Source organism: Ambystoma mexicanum, chromosome 10 (genome assembly GCF_040938575.1).
Source record: "Ambystoma mexicanum isolate Mex_15411 chromosome 10, UKY_AmexF1_1, whole genome shotgun sequence".
NCBI lineage: Eukaryota > Metazoa > Chordata > Amphibia > Caudata > Ambystomatidae > Ambystoma > Ambystoma mexicanum.
The window spans coordinates 316,917,986-316,941,491 of NC_090932.1; the positions used below are offsets into that span (position 1 = coordinate 316,917,986).

At 45.3% G+C, this 23,506-nt stretch overlaps 1 protein-coding gene across 2 annotated transcripts in view; it reads left to right on the top strand.

The window, feature by feature from the left end:
• The window catches only part of ADAM9 (ADAM metallopeptidase domain 9), a 1,404,333-nt gene that overhangs the window by 116,204 nt on the left and 1,264,623 nt on the right, over positions 1 to 23,506 (top strand). The gene's annotated exons all lie outside the window — the stretch shown is intronic.

Genomic DNA, 23,506 nt, shown 5'->3' on the forward strand with positions numbered 1-23,506 from the left:
AGAGTTAATAAAAAAATAAATGTTTACACCGACAGTAGTCACATTTGCTAGGCAGTGGTTAATGGGTCTCTGTGCCACTGCCCATTAAGAAGGCTATTGGTGCAACATGTACAGTGGCTACAGCCGAAGGCCATGGCTAGTGGACAGCTGTGGCCGCTGGCCATGGCCATGGCTACTGGGTCCCAAAGAAACCTATTGGTGGAACATAACAGTGGCTACGCCGTAGACCATGGCTAGTGGGCCCCAAAGAAACCTATTGGTGCAACATGTGCAGTGGCCACGTCCAAAGCCCCTGGTCACTTGCCATGGCTGAAGGCCATGACTAGTGGCCTTCAAAGAAATCTAGTGTTTTAAAATACACAGTGGGAGCGGTCAAAAGCTGTGCTCGCTGGCCAGGGTCGAAGGCCATAGCTAGTGTGCCCCAAGGAAACCTATAGGTGGAACATCGGCCTTGGCTACTGGCCATGGTCAGTGGGTCCTGAATAAAGCTATTGGTGCAACATTAACTAAAGTCCTTTTAGTGAAAATATATATATATTTTCTAGGAGGCATTGGCCGCCAAACCCTGCGAGGGACTTGTGTCACTTGCCACCCTTTCCCCTGACGACTGCTGCGTGTAGGACTCGGCGGCTTGGGCGCTTGTAGGGATACCCCACTAAGGGCTCGCTTCGTTCACCCCTCCCCCCTTTTTGGGGAATTCAAAAGTTGGACAGTTTACCAGCAAAGTTGGAGGAATGTGGGACGGGAATTACATCAGACCTATATCTTTAGGGCATACAATGACCCCAAGTGAAAGCATCACAATACCGTCACTTACACAAGTACATCACACAACTTAATCAGTCAGTATCAGTTAAGACACTCTAAACGCCTTAGGCATTGTAGATTGGACCCGATACCACCAAAGGTGGGTGCATGTGGGACGGAATGACACCAGACTCACATGAAACATTACACACAATCGTCACTTATACACCACTTCATCAGTGAATGAACTCCAGTGAATGGATTTCAAACGCTGTCGGGAGGATAGCTCAGGGGCAACGTGCTTACCTTGGAAGCAAGGCGACACGGAGCAACACAGGTTCGATACCCGAGTCTGCGCTTAGAAACCTCTGGGTATTAAGCGCATTATAAATAACCTATCATATCATGTATTCAAGACTTCATCAGTGAATGAACTCAAGTGAATGGACTTCAGACGCCTCAGGAATTGCAGTTTGTACAGTATACCATCAAAGTGGGTGAAATGTGGAACGGGATGATTCTAGACCCATGTCTGTAGGATGTACAATGACCCCAAGTAAAAGCGTTACAAAAAACGTTACACGAAATTGTCACTCATACACAACTTCAGCAATGAATACACTCCAAACGCCTTAGCAATTGCAGATTTGCACAGTATACCATCAAAGTGGGCTAAATGTGGAACGGAATGACACCAGTCCCATGTCTGTAGGACATGCGTTGACACCAATTTCACCCTTTACACATTTTTTTTACAGTAAAACGTTACACAAAACCGTCACCTATGATTTTATATTATAGGGTACATATAGTAGTAGTCATTTATATAGAGCCTTGTCCCATTTGAATGGCCTCAAACCGCTTAGTGGTAGGAACTCCCTGGAGGACCGAAGTCCAGGTATGGGAAAAATTCACATAAAAGGCTTCGAAAGCGTGTGTGCATTTGGCCCAGATTAGCAATTAGGTGGGCTGGCTAGGCTCCAGAAAGCAACCCAAGACGTCATTTCTGTGGATGGGTGCTGAGGGACGTCACAACAGAGCGCTAATGTAAGAGTCTCGATATGCTACCAGCTAGATCTAAAATTGTTGTAGGTTGTTGCTGTATTCGAATGGAAGAGGTGTTGACGCAAGTCTGGTGTAAGGGACAAAGCCATTACATATCCAGCTAGACCAAAGTTGTCGTAGTCGTAGCTGCATTATAGAGTGTGTGGCGGATGTCCACCGAAGTGGTGCGTTTCAACATAGTTTAAGCTCGGATGAAGCTTATCTATGAACTTGCTGTGTGATCCATTTGTCTGTGTAAAGAGACAAGCTACTCTCATATGCTCTTCTGGGTGCTATGGAAAGGCTGCCCACAAAGTTCTCTAAGTGCAAATCGACCGGCTACCTTATACCGTCTTCTAGACATTGCAGACAGGCTGCCTTAAGATCTAGGGTCATATAGAAAAATTCGACCAAAATGTCCACAGGGAAAGATGTTCTACAGCTGAGCTAGCAGAGGCTGTGTCAGAATTTAGAGGCGATTTCTCATTTTAAAGGTTCTGCTTCGAACTGAGCAGACCACCTCAGCGTGGCAGTAGAAAAAGGTAACACTCTTAAATTGGTCTGACCATCATAAAGTGGAAGGAAGAGTGTGCTGATAATAGACAAGTCATGCTTCAAAATGTACACTCGCCATTAGCCAATGTCTAGTGATGATTGATACTTGGCAAATCAGAAGTGATTCGCTATGTGCATGTGGACATTTTAGGTAGAGAGTGATGTTTTTATATCTGGCTGGTAGCTTGCAACTGGAAATATTCATCCTTAAGTATCCATCCAAAGTAAAAAAATTGTGGTTTAGTCTTCATGGTCCAGCATTGATGAAAGAAAAATAAATCACGCGTGTAAATCAAGAAAAGTTATTTGCCCATAAACTAGGAGACATAAAGAACATGGGAACTATGGAATATAAACAAAGCTAATTAGAAAGTATTATTTCAGATCGAAAATGTTCAGCTGGCTTTCAGATTGCAAAAGGCATCCTCAATAAAGGCATTTATGTAAATGCTCGTATTAAAGCGAACCCTGGGACTAAAAAGATAATTGTCTCCCTATCTTCTGAACTCTTCTGGGAATTTTTGAAAGAAAGATTGGCCTTTGGTTAACACATATTTTATAAGATGCCAGAATGAATTGCTGATACACAAGTATGTCTGTGTGACGGAGGAAAGTTCGGCAATTGACACCACAGGTGCAACTGTGCCCAATGTTTTGTGATCTGCATAACATCTATCCACAGCACTTTCTGTGAGTCTAGTGTCTGCTCAGTTAAGGAAGGCAAGAAGGGGACACTATTGCAATATGAACAGTGATAGCAAAATATATCATTGTGACTGGGAAAGTAAAATAAATAATGTACCCATCGCTTTATTACTCTATAAAATGTATGAGAATATTTATCACTGGGTGACTTGTAGAGATAAATATTATTCCCAAATAAACGCAGACAGTAAGGAGAATTCAGATCAATAGTCTTTCACACACAAAACGTGAGTTCCTCCAAAAGCTATTCAGCCTGCAGCATTTACAGTTACAGTTGAATGTTGCCTACTGTGCTCGCAGGGCAGGCAGCGTTTAATTGTAATTGTAAATGCTGCCTGCCATGCTGTACAATAGATCCCTTTGGACTCTACCAGATTTATACTGGCTCATAATGCCAGCGGCCTTGATGGGGATTTCTAGCATTTACGCAGGTATGAAAGTGCATGTTGCGCAAATGATCGCCATACAAATCAATGAAAATTAGCTGTGCCTTCAATGGAAGGCATACAAGCCTTAAGCAAGACTTTTAGTCTTACATTTTAGCTACAGTTCATTGGAAAATGTGCTTCAGTCTGTTTTAAGTTCCCAAGCTGAAGGTGTCCCTTTTTCCTGTCCAACCATTGCATATCTGCCTTTATTTTATCTCCTTGCTTAGCCTCCTTTAACCTCAAACTTGCTTTACTAGATTTCCTTTTTAAAACGGACATTGCCAGCCTCTTACTCCTTCCTGCATTGCTTACATTCCTGCGTGTGTTTGCAAGATTCACTTCCTATTCTGTCCCATATTGTAATATACATACCACCCACTGACCACTATAGAGCAAAGACAATGGAGAGAGCACTTCCGTTGCTTGCAATGCAGAAATGTAGCGATTGTATTGTAAGCTTAAGATCCTTTTTTCATTTCAGGGACAGTCCCCTTTGAATTCCAAATCAAACATTCTTTCTCTGCCCCCATCCATATACTGTGAAAGGAAGGTTTCACAATAAGGGGAGATAAAGTACAGTCCAAGCAAAAGGAAAAATATAAACAACGTATTGGTTTCTGCATTACAATGCACTTATATTAAACGTCAGCCCTTGCACTCGTATGTCCTGACCGCTTTCCCCTTGCACTCCTGGGGTAGCCATGCCTCCAGGTTTGGAACCAGGGCGTGCTTGTGCAGGTGCATTGCTTTAATGTGCGTTAATGTGTGTTTAAACCAAAATTCAGCCCTGCGCTCTGATTTCTCCTCACTTCTTTTGCTTTTGCTTTTGACTTGGGTTTATGAGTTTGGCCGGCTGCCAGTGTATTGTGCTACATGTAAAATGTACTATATTATTTATATTATTTGCTTGTTCTCCTCCCTTTTCCCCTCATCTTACTCTTCCCCGTTAGTTCTTTGAGTAAAAGTCGATAATGCAGCCTAGAGTAAGCGCTTATTTGAGCAAAACATGTTTGCTATTCTATGAACATGATATGATGGATACATTTAATACTACTTGTTTAACAGTATACTGCCTTTTGCAAGCCCTGCTTCTCAGTGATTGTCGCCAGGAGAATGTGATATCCATCACTAAGGAGGCCTTGTGCTGCCTTTTCCAGGTGCAGCGTGCACATTCCATGTAAAAAAAGTGTTTCACAGCTTGCCTTCATATTTACAAGAGTAGTTATTTTTGATAAATAAAAAGATTGAGAAATACATTATTTTAAGATGATGTCATAGCTATGTGTTGCAGTACATGTTTCTCCTAATAGTAGTCATGTAGACGATTGTTCCCTTGTTATGCCTTGGGAAATTTAGAAAATATACTTCAATGTGTTTCTTTGCAATACTTGCTTTCATGTGATGCAGTAGCAAGGAGAAAAACTATACATTCCATAAACCATTAGTGCATAGGGTCTCAAATCTGTCTCTTTAAGTTGTAAAGAAATGTATTTTACATTTAAATGATAAGCTCCCGCTAGTGTCACATTTTCGCGCCTTGAAACACTTGTGAATAGGCTCGTTACAAATGCCATATCATATCATTTCACATGACTGGTTTCACACTCCCGCTCTTACAGTCCCACCACACAATTCTGGGATAGGAACAGGCAGAGTTTGTAAGGAAGCTCGAATTTATTTAAAAGAATGAAATTCAAATCCAAACAAAGGAGGTGTCCAGCTTTATGCTGAGGAAGTCACAACAATATTACTTACCCACAGGCAGCTTATGAACAAAATTAAATTGCCCTGCCTGCACGAATCTTACTATTGTCAATGAACACATACACTTTCACTCCTTCTATGCCTATTTCTATCTAAGAAACACAATATAATGCAATGATAGCATTGGCGCTTATCGGCCAGTGTGTTGACATGGATTTATATAGCATGTTTAACAACTATTGCAAGATTCTTCAAAACACGTAATTTTCCCCAGTATGAAATCCTGTATTTATTTATTCACATTTGTTAAAGCGCTCACACAGCCCGGGGGCATCGAGGCGCTGTTACAGAAATATTTCTTTTAGTTGCGTATTTATAACGCGCTGAATAGCCAGAGGTTTTTAAGTGTGGACCTGGGGAACGAACCTGTGTTCCTTCGTATCGTCTTGATTTCAAGGCGAGCATGTTGCAGATGAGCTATTCTCCCAGGACAATGTCGAAGGCATTTTATTTGGACAAATTGCATTTATATGCACGCATTCACTTCACTTGTTCCCCCTATATGAGTGTGGTGGTGTGAATGAATGAGCTATGCATAGGTGATTTAAATGTGGTCAAGAACAAATTGCATCTGACACCTAAAGTTGGGATTAAGAAAATAATATTCTCAGGGAGTGTGCACTCTTCTCTGGACACTTATGTGGGTAGTGTGTTGGGTCAGAAGAAGGTCACAAACTTCGATTTTCCTTTGCACTGATATTTTATTAACTGAAAAAGGTGAAAACTCCTAACTTTCCCTAGGCTAAAGGTCTTCCCTACCTAATGAAACAAAGTAGGGTACTCGTCAATCGTCAGTGAGCGTCCAAATCAAGTTCAGTCCACTGTCCAAAAACGAACCGACTCTAACCCTACCACTATTTAAAATAATTAGGGAACAGGAGCATGACTCCCTTCTCCTGTTACATGGATCTTCCACCAAGTACAGTTCAGCCAGGTATTTTCCAACAGTTCGTGGTCATTATTTTCAGCAAATTGTAGAGTTCCTATATAGGGCTTTTCAAGGTATCAACCATCTAATTCACTTTATTATGCCTTCTTTCCCTCTTGTTTTCCTCCTGTTTAGTTCTAAACAAGTGTGTCCTTCTTTCATGGAATGAGTTTTCTTCTTTCTCTTTTCTCAAACTTGTGGTTTCCTCTTTATGAATGTGCCCGTCCAGTAAAAATGCCGGGAAAAATGCTGGTTATACAGGATCCGAACTTTTTACCGGACTGGCACACTCCAAGTTTTCCGGTAGGGGCAGTGAACTACCGCCCGGCAGGACCTGCCGGGAGTTCAGGCACCTACGGGCAAACAAATACCCTAATCACTGGCACCGGTACTACCGGTTCCGGTGGTTGCAGCAAACCCATTCCATTCAGTCCAATGGGACTCGATGAAATGTGAACTTACAACCGCTGCCGGCATCTGTAATATCCCGGTAACACCGGGATATCGGCTGCCAGTAACGGCAAGGCAGGTTTGCCGGTAACTCCCCAGTATTGCAGGCGGGTTACCGGCATACCGTTAATGAGCCTCTTTATCTTGACTAGAACAAATCTGAGAGTTCCAGTATTGATTCTTAGTATTTTCGTGTACTCCTTACACTTTATCTTCACTAGAAGAAGTGAGATGTTCCAGTAACGATTTCCACTCTCTTTTGGTATTTTCAATACGTTATCTTGACTGGGATGAGTATGAGTGTTCTAGTAATGATTTTCAATTTCTTTAGATATTTATCTAAGTTCTCAGTACTTATCTTAACTAGGACGAGTATGAGCGTTCCAGTAACAATTCTCATTTTCTTTAAGTATTCACAGTACTTTATCTGCACTGGGACAAGGTTGATTCTTGGTACTCCTCCCAGTTCTCTTGTTTTCCCTGTTACCTCTATTCTTCAGGGATAACGTTGCCGGGGCTGTAATGCGACTGTGATCTCGTCCTGTCAGGCTAACATCTCGTTTCATCCTTGGTATTTTGAACGCTCTCTCAGTTCCTTACTCGTTCACTTGGGTCGGTGCTTCAGTGGCAATGGATCAGCATCATGAACGAAACTCCTGGTTCACAGCATTGCATTAGCGGTCACATCACCACTCCCTTTAGGCTCGGGACACTAGTGTGTTCTCCTCAGTGTCTCGTTTCTTTTGTCTTCTGTTACGCCAAGCATTGGGCTCCGTACTCAAGCGCTGCAGCAGCATCGAACTGTGTGTGACCAGTCTCTCCTCAGCAACTCTTGAGCAGCTGATTTTAACTTTATTTTATTTATTGTGCATTTATAAGGTGCTTATACATCAAATAAATTATGTTTCAAAGCGCCCACAGGGCAACAGGGAGGGGACAATACAAATACAACTATGAAAGATAGAGGCAGACCTACTAGGCCTTGTGAGCATTTAGAACATGTGAGTGCAGAGAGAGATGAAAGGGATGAGAGAGTGGGAGGGTAAATGCTAGGTGTACCAAGAGCAGCTGTAAGTGCCTAGGTGGATTGATCAGCCGCCAATAAATAAGTGCAGGCCTGTGGCGACATAGGCCAGTGGGTGCCAAGGTAAAGTGCTGGGGTGGGGTGGAGTCTGTAGGCAATTAGGTCTGGGAGGCTATGACCCCAGAGGACACATAAGTGTCCTGGTCACCAATCTCAGCAACTGTGGGATTTAACAGGGTAGGAAAGAAGGGAAGGAGGGGGTGAAGAGGAAAGTCTTGAGGTGCTTCTGGAATTTCAGGAGATGCGGTTCAAGATGAAGAGGAAGGGGGAGTCTATTCTATAAGTGGGAGCCTGCGGTGGAGAGAGATCGGCCACCAGCTTGCTGTTTAGCGAAGCACTTAACACACAGAGAGTTGGTGCCAAAGGAATGTCAAGATCTGGAGGGAGAGTATTTAGTGAGAGCAAGTTGTAGATAGCGTGGTCCATGGCCCCACACAGCCTTGTGGACGATACAGAGGGATTTGAATTTGATCCTTGCAGCAACCGTGAGCCAGTGGAGAGATTTTAGGGCTGGAAAGATGCGGCCCCTGGGCTTGAGGCCAAGGATAAGTCTCGCAGCCCTATTCTGGATTAGCTGGAGGGGTCGTAGAGAAGAAGAGGGCAGATTAAGGAAAAGGCTATTGCAGTAGTCTAGTATAGAAAGAACCAGAGCTCTAGAGACATTGAGCTTCTGGGGGAAAGTGAGGAAAGGAAGAGTTCATTTGAGGAGGTGGAGTTCAAAGTGACACTTCTTGGTAAGGTCCTGAATGTGAGGGATGAAGAAAAAGAGGCATTGAAGATGACTCCAAGGTTTCTGGCTTCAGATGAAAAAGAAGGGGGAGAGCACATATAAGATGGCCAGAGTGAGGGACAGAAAGAGGGAGCAGGAATCCCAATAGGAAGGATTGCAGTCTTGCTGGCGTTGAGGGAGAGATCATTGGAAATGCACCAGGAGTGGATGGCAGTTAGGCAGTCAGGAATGATGTAGGAAGTAAGAAAAGGATCAGAGAGAAGTTTGTAGAAGAGTTATGTGCCATCTGCATAACACTGGAGGTTTGGGGAGTAGGTGGAAATGAGGTATGCAAGTGGAGCAAGGTAGTTGTTAAAGAGCCAGGGAGAAAGGTTGGAGCCGTGGGGGACGCAACAGGCGGAGATAGAGGGAGGAGGGGAGAAGGAACCCAGAATAACAAGCGATGGAGGAAGGAGATCAGCCAGTCCAGTGCACGCTCTGAGATACTTAGGGTATGGTGGAGTCATTTTATGAGGATGGAGTGGTTGACCATATAACTTGGGACAGACTGTCACTGAGGAACTTCCCAGCTTCTCGCCATGATATCTCTACCTCTTTTTTTATGACGTTGCTGTGGGGCATCACTGGCAGACTGTCCAAGTCCTTCTTCTCAGACTCTTTATTGCGCCATGGGTTTTCTTCCTCCAAGTACTATGTGAGTTTTCCTTTGTAGGTATCACTAATGGACTTGAATGGCAATAGCAGACTCGGAGGATGTCAGTAAGGGAGGGATAATGATATGTGATTTAGAGTGTTCTTTACTAGAGCGTGAGTCTTTACCCTGATAGGAGAAGTCCCTCGCAGTGAGATGCTGCTTGCCTCTACCCCTAGGGAGGGTATTGTATTGCTGGCTCACCATACCGAGCCTCACAGGGAAAGACTCCTATCCTGGGGAGAAGTGACAGAATCGCGCAATAGTCTTTTCTGAACATGTGTGCAGAGCTTTCAGTCTACGTCTGTTCATGTGCCTTTATATACAGGTTTTGGCTTGGAAATGTAATATTCTACAGTAAAAAGTACAATGTTACAGCACCCTTGCCCTATGACATCACACATAGATCTACTTGTGCATTTCAGGATATGGTATTGCATTGGTTTTACACTTTGTATGATTTTCTGTGAATAGAAAGAATTCTCTAATTCACTGCTCACCCACAACCCTTTATGACAAAATCTCCCACCAGCAAATGATTTATAAGTAATATTATGTCGAGCGATGGAGCTTCATGAGTGGGCAACGGCCCGCATCAACAACTATGCCAGTATGACGCACAGATTCGGTTTTAATGAGATATGTACACAGAAACAATGTGGGTTTAACTTGCATAAAAGGCTGTACATTTCAAACTGTACTTCACAATACAAAAATCCAGTGAACCTTTTGGATATGAAACCTCACTTGCATTCAGTTTCAAATCGAGAACAGTATCATTTTACCTTAAACTGTCTGTGTTAAAACTGGTAGACCCTTGGTGCTCCAGGCCACACTTATTCTCAAGGAGTTAACGTAGTAATCGTTGTAAGTGGAATCCGGATTCAAATGGGGCTAATTATTTACATTTTAAATGTGGCTTCTAATATTTTGCAAATCAGCTTGGGCCCTCTCAGTCTGGTGTTACTCATTCAGCAATGTCCCTTTCAGCTGCCTGTCTGGAAACCAGACTCCAATGAGGCATTATCAGATATTTAAAAAAGGGCTCCTGTCTGCAGCCTTCCTGGAGACCAGTCCTGCAGATTGTTGCAGGTCTCCCCAACCAGCCATCTCCTTCCAGTAATATCTAGAAAACTCCTTCTCCCCTACTATATCAGTGTACTAGATATATTATAAAACTCCTCCCCATTCTTATGACTAAGGTGTAGCTGTCCACCAGTCTTGTGATTGGTGTGGGGAAATCACTCCTAATCCGGTAGATATGCATTTCATTTTTATTTCTTAACAATTTACACAAATTTGCTAGTTTAATCAAATAAGAAATAATAAAATATACACTTCAAGAAAAAAACTCTCATGCCCCTGTGAGATTTATTTGTTCAGAGATAATCATTAGTCCTAATATTTTACACTTTTTATCATTATACACTAGGCAGATTTTGTACTGGCTGAGAGGGATATATTTTTATCTACAATGCATTTCAAGTTTCTATAATGTTCCACTATGAAGTTATACGTTTTTTATTCTATTATAAATGTGGTTCAAAATGGACACATGGAACATCTCTGTTCAATTTGACGAGAAGTATAAAAGCCGATTTTGGCCACAAGATGTCACTGGAAAGGCATGGGAAATGGGCTCTTTTCCATTTTAGTGACATAGTGAGGCGTTCCCACTTAAGGCGATGAAATTGGACAACCCATTCGATGCAAAGTAATACGAAGGAAAGTGGGTTTGGAGCAACCCGGAAGGAGTGTGCAGTTAAATGGAATAGACTTTTGACGATCATGTGAACTACTATGGACACCTCAGATGAATCACGAAGATATGACAGTCAAGAGCCAAAGACTTAACATATTGGGATGTGGTCAACAGGTCGACCAGAGGGGGGGACTGAAGAGGGGGTCGGGATCCAGAGACACCCCTCAGCCCATCAAGTTCATGGCAAGATGAAAGGCCAGAAATTCTTGCAGCCATCCATCTTATTTCGGACGAATCCCAAGTGCACCAATGATTAACAACTATACCGAGAGGTACCCTCTCAGCCAGCCATATTGACCGAATACAATGCAAATCTTTCCATGTGTGGGAGAAGAGCCTGTGATCGTAGACAGTGACGCCTATATGGACAGCCTCGACTGAGCACCACAAAGCCACGGTGCTGATGTCACTAGTGACACCACGACATAGCAGCATTAGACATAAAGCACACTTGCAGCCCGCACTGCATCACACAAACACACACTCGTATACATGAAGAACATAAGTGTACAGTGCTATGGCTAGAGGATGAATACATATACATACTGTCATTGCCTTTATTATTTTGTCAAACGCAGAACCGCAAGGCACAAGAGATCCTGAGCAAGCTTGCAGATACTTTACGCAAATAACCCTATGAAACTACAGGGATATATATGGAACCTGATAGAACCAAGTGTGACTAACCTATAGAGAACGTAGCATAAGATGGGCAACGCCGAAACCGCATTGTAAGGTTTAGGAAAATTACAGCAGGCCTCAAGCCTCTGAACATGAGACGAGCCAAGCTGACTCGGGCTGCACAGAAAGCAGGACATGCAAGACAGGCCTACAGCCAAGGTCAGAGATACAAGGACACATTCCAATCTCCAGACGACAAAGGAACCAGCTGCAGAGAAGTGCAATAAATCCTCATAATTGTGAGCTGCAGAGCTCAATTTTGTGGTCCCTGAACATGTGATGCAGCTGAATGAGACAATGGAATGTCTTACCTTGGTGGGAAAGAGGAGCCGATTCCAGCAAGCCAGACACAGACTGCCATTGGCTGAGTCTTGCATTTGTTCTGGGGAGGGTATTGGGCCCTCCGAGTCCGCAGACGCCCAGCATCGCTCTGTCATACCTAGGAGTCCCACCCAACACTTTCTTTTTGCCCTCATTGGTATGGTTGTGTAATGTGAGATTATATTTCTGATTAATGTGTTTGGCTGTCAGGTGGATTGATTTGAGGGCTTTTTGCCCAGATCGTTGTAATAATCTTTATTAATTCCTTCATCTGGTTTACATGCACCTTGCACGTTTTGAATAATGTTTTCTAATTTATGGCAAAATCTACAATTAAAAAGTAAAAAAAAAACCTTTTGATAATATTACTCAGTTTTTTGTGAATCTATTTGAATTTTATGTGAACTTTTTGTGTAATATGAGATGGGTTTTTCTTGAGTTTTGGTCGTTTTTGCTACAAGTGACGTCAGTGCACACTGGGATTGAAGCAATAATGACTCATTCTGGAGTGATCTCTGAAACCTCCATTGGCATACATGTCACGTTATTTTAGCCTAAATCGAATATACGATCCCTCCCCGGAGGCAGTCTTTTGCACAGAATGTAATAAGCTAAAACAATGCCACGGAATGTAATTACAAAAAACCTGCCAAACACCGGCCATGTAGCACTGATTTCATTGTATGATTCTGTCTGCAGCAGAAATACGTTGCACATCAAGCAGAGGAGACTGGCTGCCTGCGACGCAAGAAGTTAGGAACTAGGTTTCAACACAAAAGGCTGCATTAAAGACCTTTTAATTGACTGAACAGATGGATTCACATGTTTAGCATGTGCATATTCTGTGTGTACATTCCATTTCTAAATGTACAATTGTGGTACATAATAAAGGATAAACCAGCTTCCCTGTGCAACCTGAAATACTTGTGCCCACAGCACAATTCTACCCAAACCTTCCACCATCATCGCACATCATCAACCGCCTTGCACCATATAACTAAATGCATGAACATTATTTGAATATGTCCACGAGATTGACTGTTCCAATGCGTCTGACCCTGTAATACCAATTATTACCCAAAATGTAATGGTTAACTTAAACCACCAAAACAAATCCTTCAAACCCGTTAGATAGGTCTGAATTGGAGCCACATCCCCCTTAATTCATTTCAGTGAGCACAAGCTTATTGAGTGATGTTGTCTACAGTTCAGAAAGATGACCATTGTCACTTGGAGCAATTCAGTCCATGGAAGCTTCTAGTGACCAAGGAATAGTGAAGGCAGCTGAGGGGACAGCAACTCAAAACACCAATGCATAATGACATTTCTGTGGATACAAGACTGTTTTCAATGGCTCCTGAAGTTGTAACGATGCCTGCTTCAATAAAGTATTTCCTAAGAGCCACATATTTCACAGTTGTGACACAATTTTAAACTGAAGAGCGAATAAAAAAAGTAAATGGTTGGGTGATGCCACACATATACAGCCAATTAGTCTTATGTAATGCACAGAAAAAAAACAATTTCCAGAAAGCTGTTTTTTCACCTGCCTCAATACCTACCACTCTCAGATGACAAGACGCCCTTTTGAATATCCAAACTGTGCATGTGTGGTGGGGGCTGCGCCAATGAGAACCCCCTCAACTCCACACATACACACTGCATGTGCCATAGCAGTGAGTAAGGCTCTGCCCTCTATTCATTAAAACTGTAGGAGTGGTTGAGTTGGCTTGGAGGGCTCTGCCCCAGTCGCCCTAATGGAGCTGCCGCTACTGTGTAGGGTCACTACCATTGTGCAGGTAGGCAATGCAGCTCTGGTTTTGGCCTCTACAAAACAGGATCTCTCTATTGGCTTTTAACCTAGCCAGAGAACAGATACGATGGCAGACACTGTGAGCAGGCACAGCACAATCTTTCAAGAGTATGAGTTAGCTCAGGAAGTCCTTATAGAGATGTTCGCCCTTTTGGGAACCCCTCAAGTGGATCTGTTCACATCAAGTATCAACAGGAAACGCAAACTGTTCTGCTCCAGAGAATTTCCTCAGAGAGGAGCTCCAGGGGATATGTTCGTAGTGTACTAGAAATGTCCACTCCTATTCACATTCCCACCAGTCCCCATCATTCCTCATGTCATCGGGAGGCTGAGGAAGTTTGGGAAGTCCATAACCCTGATAGCTCTGGATTGAGCCATCAGGATGTGGCACTGGACCTTCTAGACATGTCATTCCTCCCTCCATTTTGTCTTCCCCAGAGAGTGAACCTACTCTCACAAGAGGGAGGTGGTCTTCTTTAGCTAGGAACCAGAACTCTTAACCTTAATGCCTGGTTTCTGAGAGGTTAAGTTTCAAAAATTGGGACCTCCAAAAAAACATGATGTAGGTGTTGTTTTCGGCCAGAAGACCAGCAACAAAAGCATGATACCGCTGCAGTTGAAATAAGTTTTGCAGCTGCTGTAGAGCAACATTTATTTATCCTTTCACTTGCAATACACCTGCAGTGCTTTATTCTTTGCTGCACCTAGCCCATCAGGGGCTGCAGGTGGCTACCGTCAAGGGATACCTGGCAGCGTTATCCATTTTTTTGTTTTTTTAATTTAACTTTATTGGTTTTGCAAGAAACAAAAAGAGGCAAACAATATTCAAACAAAATCATACATCTTCCAGAGGTACAAGTCGAACAAACGGTGCATACTAAAACAATATACTGGAATCTCTTAGTAGTGCGACAGTCCCTATTATCTGGGTATGTCTCATTGACTGTTCGCCATAACCCACTCCCACCCCTCCCCCCCACTTGGGTTGGTGTACATCACAAGTGCAATTGATTGACAAAAGTATTAGTATCGTATAGTTGACACAGTGTCACATCTGGCAGTACCATGTTCGCTGGAAATGAGACTCTCATCCTTTGTAGTGTTCTTTGAGCATAGCATCATTCGGTCAGGCTTTTGGGGGTTCCTCTGGTTGGGAGTCGTAAGTAATTGCGATATATGTATTCTTGAAGTCCATCCATAGAGTTTCACATTTCGACGATTTATTATGCAGGGAGGCAGTGATCGTTTCCATCACATAAATCTCGTGGCCAGTTTGATCCACTCGGTTTTACCCAGGACCAGAGGAGATTTCCATTTGGTCGCTATCAGGGCCCTCGCTGCAGTAATGGATGGGGGGCCAGGCCTTTCACCCGAAACCAATCCTCCTTGTCTCTTTCAAGGCCAAACAAAACAAGGTATGGGTCAAGTTCTCTGTGGATGTCGTCTACCTCTTTAATCCATCCCAGAACCTCAGTCCAAAACACTTCGATGTGCGGGCATCTCCACCACATGTGCCAGTAGTCAGCATTTTCTCCACAATTTCTCCAGCACTTCGAGCTCATGGACTGGGACATTTTGGAGAGTCGAAGCGGATCGTAATGCCATCTGTGTAGAAGCTTTATTGTATGAAGCTTATATTGGTTGGATATGGAGGATTTAGGTGCAGCTCTGCACATTAAGTCCCATTGATCGGGGAGTATCTCTTCGCCGAGGTCTTTTTCCCATCTGGCCCTAAGGGGTTCTGTAGTTCCACCTCCTGCTGCTATTAGTGTTTGATACATTACAGATATAAGGCCTTTCATTTCTGTTCTGGTCTAGGAGTTTCTCAAAGGCGGTAAGGTCTCTTCTCAGTTTTTCTCTCCATTCAGGTCTCGTTAACACCCCTTTTAGCTGGATAAAGTGAAATGTCGATAAAGTACCTATCCCCAGTGCCGTTGTCAGATCAGGTAATGTGATGAACGAGTCCTTTCTCTGGAGTTGTCCGACCCTTTCCAGGCCCGCCTCGTACCATGACTGGAACCGCTCTAGATTCGGAATTTGGTCATTTATGCCAAGAGACCACAAGTGACTGAGCGGGGATGGCCAGGTGGTAACTTCTCGCATCTCTTTCCCAGTGCGCCATATGGCCCATATGGTAGTCAGTATGGGATGGTGATTAATTCTCCTCTGGACCCGTTGGTATGGTGACCACAGCCACTCTGCCACTGTGGCGGGGGACATGTAGTGGTTGTCCATCTGAACCCATTGCGGGTGTTTGTGGTCCCTGAAGTGCGGAATTAGGACACGTAACTGGGCGGCTTTATAGTATTTTCCCAGATCAGGAAGACCTACTCCTCCCTAGTCTTTTGGGAGAATAAGTGTGTGGTAAGAGATCCTCGGTCTCTTCCCCTGCCAGATGAACCGCAACATGATCATTCGGGCATCCACAAAGAATTTTTTGGGCATCTCGATCGGTAACATCTGAAAGGGGTAGAGAAAACGGGGGAGGTACACCATCTTGACGGCGTTGATACGCCCCAACCAAGAGATCGTCAGTTTGCTCCATTTCTCGAGGTCTCTCTCGAAGCAACGAAGGAGCAGGGGGAAGTTAGCCTCGTAGAGGTCATCTAGGGTTCTGGTAATCTGTATGCCCAGGTATCGTAATGTCGTGCGTTCTACTTTGAGCCCTAAGGGGAGGAACCTAGTGTCATTATCATCCGGGGTACCTTGGAGTGGAAAGAGTATGGATTTTGACATGTTTACTTTAAACCCAGAGAACCGGCCATATTCTTCTATTAGAGTTAGGGCATGGGGGATGGAGGTCATAGGTTTAGTTAGATGTAGAAGGATATCATCAGCATCCAACCCTGCCTTATATTCTGTCCCTCCCAGCCGTATTCCCTCTATTCAGGGATCGTTCCTTATTTTTTGAGCTAAGGGCTCGAGGGAAAGTGCAAACAGTATGGCGGAGAGTGGACATCCCTGTCTGGTCCCCCGTTGCAGTTCAAACCACCTGGAATATTCCCCATTCACAAATATTGATGCTTTGGGAGAGGCGTATATTGCTCGTATCCCATCACGGAATTTGGGGCCTATCCCTACTTTCTGGAGGACTGCCCCCAGGAAATCCCATTCCACCCTATCAAAGGCTTTTTCTGCATCAATCGATAGGAGGGCCGGATCATCAGGTAGACTGTGCCCTATGTGGACAAGATGTAGAGTTTTACGCATGGTGTCGGCACCGTGCCTTCCAAGGATAAATCCCACCTGGTCAGGGTGGACCAACTTGGGCATTAAAGTTTCCAGTCTGGCCGCCAATACTCGAGCGTAAATCTTCGCATCGAGATTGAGGAGGGAAATGGGGCGATATGACCCACATAGTTTGGGGTCTCTACCCTCTTTAGGGATGACAGTTATGAGGGCTTTCTTAAAGGAATCTGGTGCGATCCCAGAGCTCTTTATCTGATTAAAGAGTTCCGTGAGAAAGGGTGACAGTTGATCGCTGAAGGTCTTATAGAAGCCGGCCGTATAACCGTCTTCACCCGGAGACTTCCCCAGTGTAAGCCGTTTGATCGCCTCTCGTGTCTCGTGTTCGGTTATTGGACTATCAAGGAGTTCGGTCTCTGTGTGTGTTATTGTAGGCATAGTAATTGGGGACTGGTAGGAGGATATGTCAGAATGAGCCGAAAGCAGCTCGGAGGTATATAGGTTTTCGTAAAAGTTGGCAAAACACTCGGATATTGAGTGGGGTGGGTGCATCGCAGGATTGGTGAGCTCTATTATCTCTTTCACCTTGCGTTCCTCCCTCCTTTCCCTGAGCCTGGCGGCTAAGAGTGCATCAGCCTTGTCCCCCTTCTCATAATATGTCTGTTTCAGGAATTGCAATTTCCGCACCACCTGGCCGTGTTCTAACAGCCGTAGTTCCTCTCTTTTACGATGGGCCATGTCTAGTTTGGTGGAGTCCACCGTTGTTTTGTCTCTTAGTTCCGCCTCCAGCTGGTGTATTTCATTACAGAGCTTGTTTTCTACAATCTTACGCTCTCTCTTTTTAGAGGAGCCCTTGCGTATTAATATACCACTCCAAGTGGCCTTCCCCGCTTCCCAAATCACTTTGGAGACCTCCCCGTTGTCATTCGTCTTGAAGTATTCTTCGATCTCGGTCTCCATTTCATTTCTGAACACCGCGTCGGTCCAGAGGGACTAATTGCAGCGCCAGGATCCCCTAGCGACAGGTAGGTCGGCCCAGTTGACGTCTGCTAGCACCATGTCATGGTCTGACCATGTTATCGGGACAATACTCGTGTGACTTGTGGACCTTGCAAGGTCAGGCGCGAGGAATATATAGTCTATGCGTGAGAATGTGCGATGGGGGTTCGAGTAAAAGGTGAAGCCCCCTTCGTCAGGATGTTGTGTTCTCCACACATCCCGTAGATCGTATGGCTCTATCATGACGGCAAATTCAGTACGGTCCCCTCTATGCTGGGTCTGCGTGTCGGGGTTGCCTGGCCTCCAGTCTACGGATGGGTCCACCCACTGGTTAAAGTCGCCTCCTATGATGAGGTGGCCTGCATTTTCCAGTACTATTTTGGGAAACGTTTTCTGAAGGAATGCAGCTTGTCCGCTATTAGGTGAGTATATTGTAGCAATTGTGACCTGAACTCTTGCGATTTTCCCCACTATCAGGAGGGCTCGTCCACTCACATCCGACCAGGTCTTCTCTAGTTCAAAGCCAACTCCCTTCTTGATGAGAATTCCGACCCCTCCTTTCCTGAGCGGGCCAGATCCCCAGAATTCCATACCTCCCCGATTCCCCAGAACCGTCCGCTCCTCCCCTCTCGCAAATTTCGTCTCTTGAAGGAGGAGAATGTCAATGTCAGATCTTCGGAATTCTCTGTGCACCAGCGACCTCTTAGTAGGGGAATTCAATCCCTTCACATTGATAGTCCCAATTCTGAGGAGACCCTTGCCCTTAGGCTTCTCATGTGATGCCATCACCGGTTTGCAGTCTAGGATCCTTCACCACCAGCGGCCAGAGAGACAAGTGGATAGCCTGTGCCATCTTGACTGTGATACTTTGGAGCAAACGTAGTGTTATCTGTACATTTCCCGAGTGTCCGTTACCTCTCTCCCCTTTTCCCATGTTCCACCATAGTTGATGGTGCTCGCTTGAGCTTACGAACAGGGGGTGCTGCATAGGCAGCTGTTGACGGCGTCCGGAACAGACTGGATGAGAGTATGCAGTCCGTCGGCGGACCATCAGTAGGGACCGTTGACCTACGGTCCCGATCAGATGTACCATCGCAATTTAAGGGTGAGCCCCCATCTCTTTCTCCCCTCCCCCAAACATTATGCAGTTTCAACAATAATAACAACAAACATGTGAAAGTTTCAACGTTACGTATCCCGTAGGAGTTCACGTCGCCTCCCATTTCCGGGGGGGGGGGGGGGCCCTGCCCGCAGTGGCACCAAAGTGGGGGATTTCGCCATGTCGCACCCTCCGTGGGAGACAACGCCTCGTGTTTTAGGTATGACTGTAGCCAGCACGAATCTGACGCAGCTTCTCTTGCTTAATCATGGTCAGGGGTGTTGTTGGGGCGTCTAAATTTTCTCGATCCCGTTACCCTCTTGCGCCTGGGGCCCTGGAGCTCCCACTGCGATCCCGGTCGTCCGTCGTCGCCACCTTCTTTGCCCCGCGGGTCCGTACCGAGGAGATCGACGATGCAATCTTTGATTTCATCTACAGAGCGTAGGACTATTTTCCTGCTGCCATGCTCGAAGGTGAGCGAGAAAGGGTATCCCCCATCTGTACCATATGCCCTGGTCCTTAAGCCATTTTTTAAGGGGGCTGCAAAGGCGTCTCAGGGCTAATGTTAGCGAGGATAAGTCTTGAAAGATGGTGATTTGAGCGCCTCCCATTGTGAGCGGGCCTCCAGACCTGGCCTTCTCAAGAATTCTGGTTTTGTCTTGATATTGATGAAATTTGGCCAGGACAGACCGTGGGCCGCCGGGCCGCCCACCAGCTCTATGTATGCGTTCCGTCTTAGGCTCATCGATGTCTTCATTGGCGGTCAATATTCTAATGATGTCGTGGATGGTGTCTTTGAGGTCTTTTTCAGTTTCACCTTCACGTTCCGGAATACCAAAAAAGCGGAGGTTATTCCTCCTCTCCCTGTTTTCTAAGTCATCCATCTTGAGCCTCGCCTCGACCTCCCTTTTTTCGATGTTTCGGATCCGTACATCCATCTGGGCTTCAAGGGTATCAATCGAAGCCTGGTTATTCTCCACACTTTCCAATCGTTCTTCAAATCTGTCCATCCTCTGGGTTATGTTGTCGATTTTACCGCTGAGGTTGGCTCCCATGTTTTTTATTTCATTCAGTAGTGTGGCAATGTCTCCTTTGGTGGCAGCGGCACCTGCTTCCGATGGGTCCGTGGCCATTGCACCTGTAGATCCACAAGGCTGGAGGGACGGTTCGTAGGCAAATCTGGCTAGTTTGTGGCATAGGTCCATGCGACGAAATCCAGATTAGAGGAGGCACACGCCCCTGAGTAGGGGGCCCCACCCTCTATGAGGATACGCGGGTTGCAGGGTCAGTATTGTCCTCGATCTTCAGCACTTTGTGTGATATGGGTCAACTCCTCGATTCAGCTCCGTGGGTCATGGGTGTCCCCAACGCGGGCTATGTGTGGTTCAGGAGTGTGCGTGGGCAGAGGGGCTGCACTGTAATTGGTGTGAGGCCAGCAGACCACCTTTGTTCCTCCGATATAGTGTGTTGTGCAGGGAGCGTATGGCCCAGGCAGGCAGGAGACGGAAAGCCAGGGTGACAGTGTGGAGATCAGCGTTTCCTCAAAACCGCATTATGCGATGTGTCCTCCAATCCACGTGGTGTCCAATGTCCTTCTCCCCTCACAGCATTCAGGGGGGTCGTGTGCAGTGCCGCTGCAGGGGGGGGCAGCCAGCGCCAGAGCGGGGGTCCCTAGGACGCTGCGGGGTCTCACGCCGGCCCAACACGGGTCGGCGTAGGAAGATGCCTCTTCCCCTCCGGTGCAGCGGGAGGCAGCAAGTCCTGCAGCGGGTTAAGCCAGGGACCCCCGGAACGGGATGCAACACCTCGTGAGGCCAATGCGCCGCCCGGTTCGGGTAGCACACAGCCCCCGGGGTAAAGTTCACCGCATGAGCTCCGCGGCAGGGATGGGGGTCACGTGTATTACGCGGCACCGCCGGGCGCGGACCCTGGCACTGCAGAGTTTCGCGTAGAAGTCCCTTACTCACCCCGTGCAGCCGCCCGGTATCGTTGGGAGTCTTTGGGCTCGCCGCCTCCCGCGAGCGAGGGATCACCACCACAGGCCTGGGGCACAGATGTTCACTGCGGGTAACGCCTGTCGCACGGGCCACGCAACGCCAGGATTCGCGCTTTCCGTGGCGCAGCGGATAGGCACTTCTGGAGCTACCGAGTTCTCGGTCAAAACGGGCCCGATTTTTGTCAGGTTTTTTCTCAGCTGCGGGGGGGTTCCGTTCAGGTCACAGAATCTCAAACTTTCGTGGGGGGGGGTCCATCAGCGGGGGCTCATACCGTTTATCGGGACCGCAGGGACGGAACTCACACGGGAGGGATACTCATCCGTGCACCCCCTGGTGGCCAGTCCGCGCTATCCATTTTTAATCACACACCATAGCAAGGCTCTTAATTTAAGATGCCGATTGTCATTTGATTCCTCAAAGGACTGACAAATACATTCCCGCTGGTCCCTTTTCTGGTTCCATCCTGGTATTTGAACCTGGTACTATCTTTTTCAATGGGAGCACCCTTTGAACCTCTCCATTCTTGCCCTCTCAGGTTATTAACCCTGCAAACTATCTTTTTGGTAGCCATTACTTCTGCTTGCAAAGTGAATAGCCTACAACCGTTGTCATGCAAACCACCATTTACAATATTCATCAAGGAGAAGTGTTAAGGATTTCAATCAGGCGACGCACACCTTAGTCTCGGCCTAGTATGCAGCGTGCAATTGAAATGGTTATGTTTTTATGTTAGATTCAATATTGAGATGGTACACCACTCATATCACACCCCTTTTTCAAATACCTCGGGTCACAATGGACCATGAACCAGGCTGGTTGGTAAAGTATAATATTTATTTATTTATTTTAAAATTCAAAAGAAATCATACACTTTTTAATATAGGGCAGCAATCACAAATGGGGTGATAAGAACAATAGGAATCTAAGTAATGCACTTAATTTAACCTTCTATGGACACATCTACAAAACACCAGGAAATAGGAGTACTTTTTGAGTTTAGGTAAGATAGCACTTGAGTTAGAATTTCTCCCTGCAATGTTCAACCAACCCACAAATAATCAATTTTGAGTGGATAAACATAAGCAGCAGATAATCAGGAATGACAAATGTAAAACAGAATTGAAATCCGTCCGTACCTCCCCAAACAAGAGAGAAAAACTGATTTCAAACCCTGGCAATGCTAAAAATGACACTCAGAAATGGATGAACGAATTAATGAATGTGTGCAGAAACCTTGAAACAAAGACAATTCTTCACTAAAGCAACAATGTAAATATATCAACAATCACAAAGAATGGATAACCAAGAGCATGCAGTTCGAAAATGAGTGGCAGTGTTTAAAACATGTTGCAGCAAATGACATGTTGGAAACTTTGCAAACTTGCAGTTCCCACCTGAAATTACCAAAACGGTTTTTAATAAAACTGCTGAAACATTGTAAATCGCAATGCGGTTTTTGTGCTGCTGTGTAGCTATAGATCATAGGTACAACATGGAAGTGAAATTAGGTCTCTAGCTGGTAAATTGAGTGAGTTATGCAAGATCTAAAAAGGTGTGTTTTGAGTAAAATGGAGCGGTGAAAAAGGAAAGTAAATCAGTTTTGACAAGAACAGTTTTACTCTACACTAGAGCATTCAGGCTAGTCTACCAAAGAGGGACACAGTAAACTCCAGGGTTGATTCGCGAATTCAACCCTAGCTCCCAAGTGCCCGCCTTGGCGGAACCAGTCCGATCACTCGAAATAGGATGAATAGCTTAGGATTTACACAGGGCAGAATTACTACAGAGATGGTTCTAGCACTAGAAATCAAAGGCAGGGTTTCAAGAATAATTCTGACAATATTACTAGTTATCAGAATAAGGATAGGATGACTTAGAGAATGGAACTAAGGACAAGTCAAGGCAAGGTATACTATGGTTTTCTATGGTTCCTATTGATACTCACAGTCCACTTTTTAGTTTTTGGATTTTGGACAGCCAGCGTTCTGGTTACCACCCGGATCTGGTCTAACAAAGGGCAGCTGGACAAAATCGGAAGGACAGGATCAGCTGGGCAGGGACTGGATACCAAAGGATGGTTCTTCTGGACTGGCAATTCTGGTCACTGGATAATATAGGTCATCAGGGTAGCAGGACAGCTGCAGCATGCAGTGAGCGGCAACAAGCCTATCTGGATCAGGATGCCAATGGTACCACAGTTTCCCTTGTTAATGGGAAATTTAGTGGGTTTGTTTATATTGTAGGCCTTGCTGGAAATGGGGTCCGCACTGCTTGGCCTTGTAGTTGGGATCTGGAGTCTGGATAGATGATGGGTACAGGAATGCAGCGCAGGAAATCAGGAGAGTGTCTGTCTCTAGAGTGTTGTCAAGGACCCTTATTTATAGTGCAAAATAACATCATCAAAGTATAGGCTGGGCAGGGTTAACTACGCACGTCCCTAAACTACTTGGATTGGGCAGGGGTGCTAGTCTCCGCCTTGCTCTCAACTGGTTGGATTTCTAAGGGAATGATGTCAGGTTTAT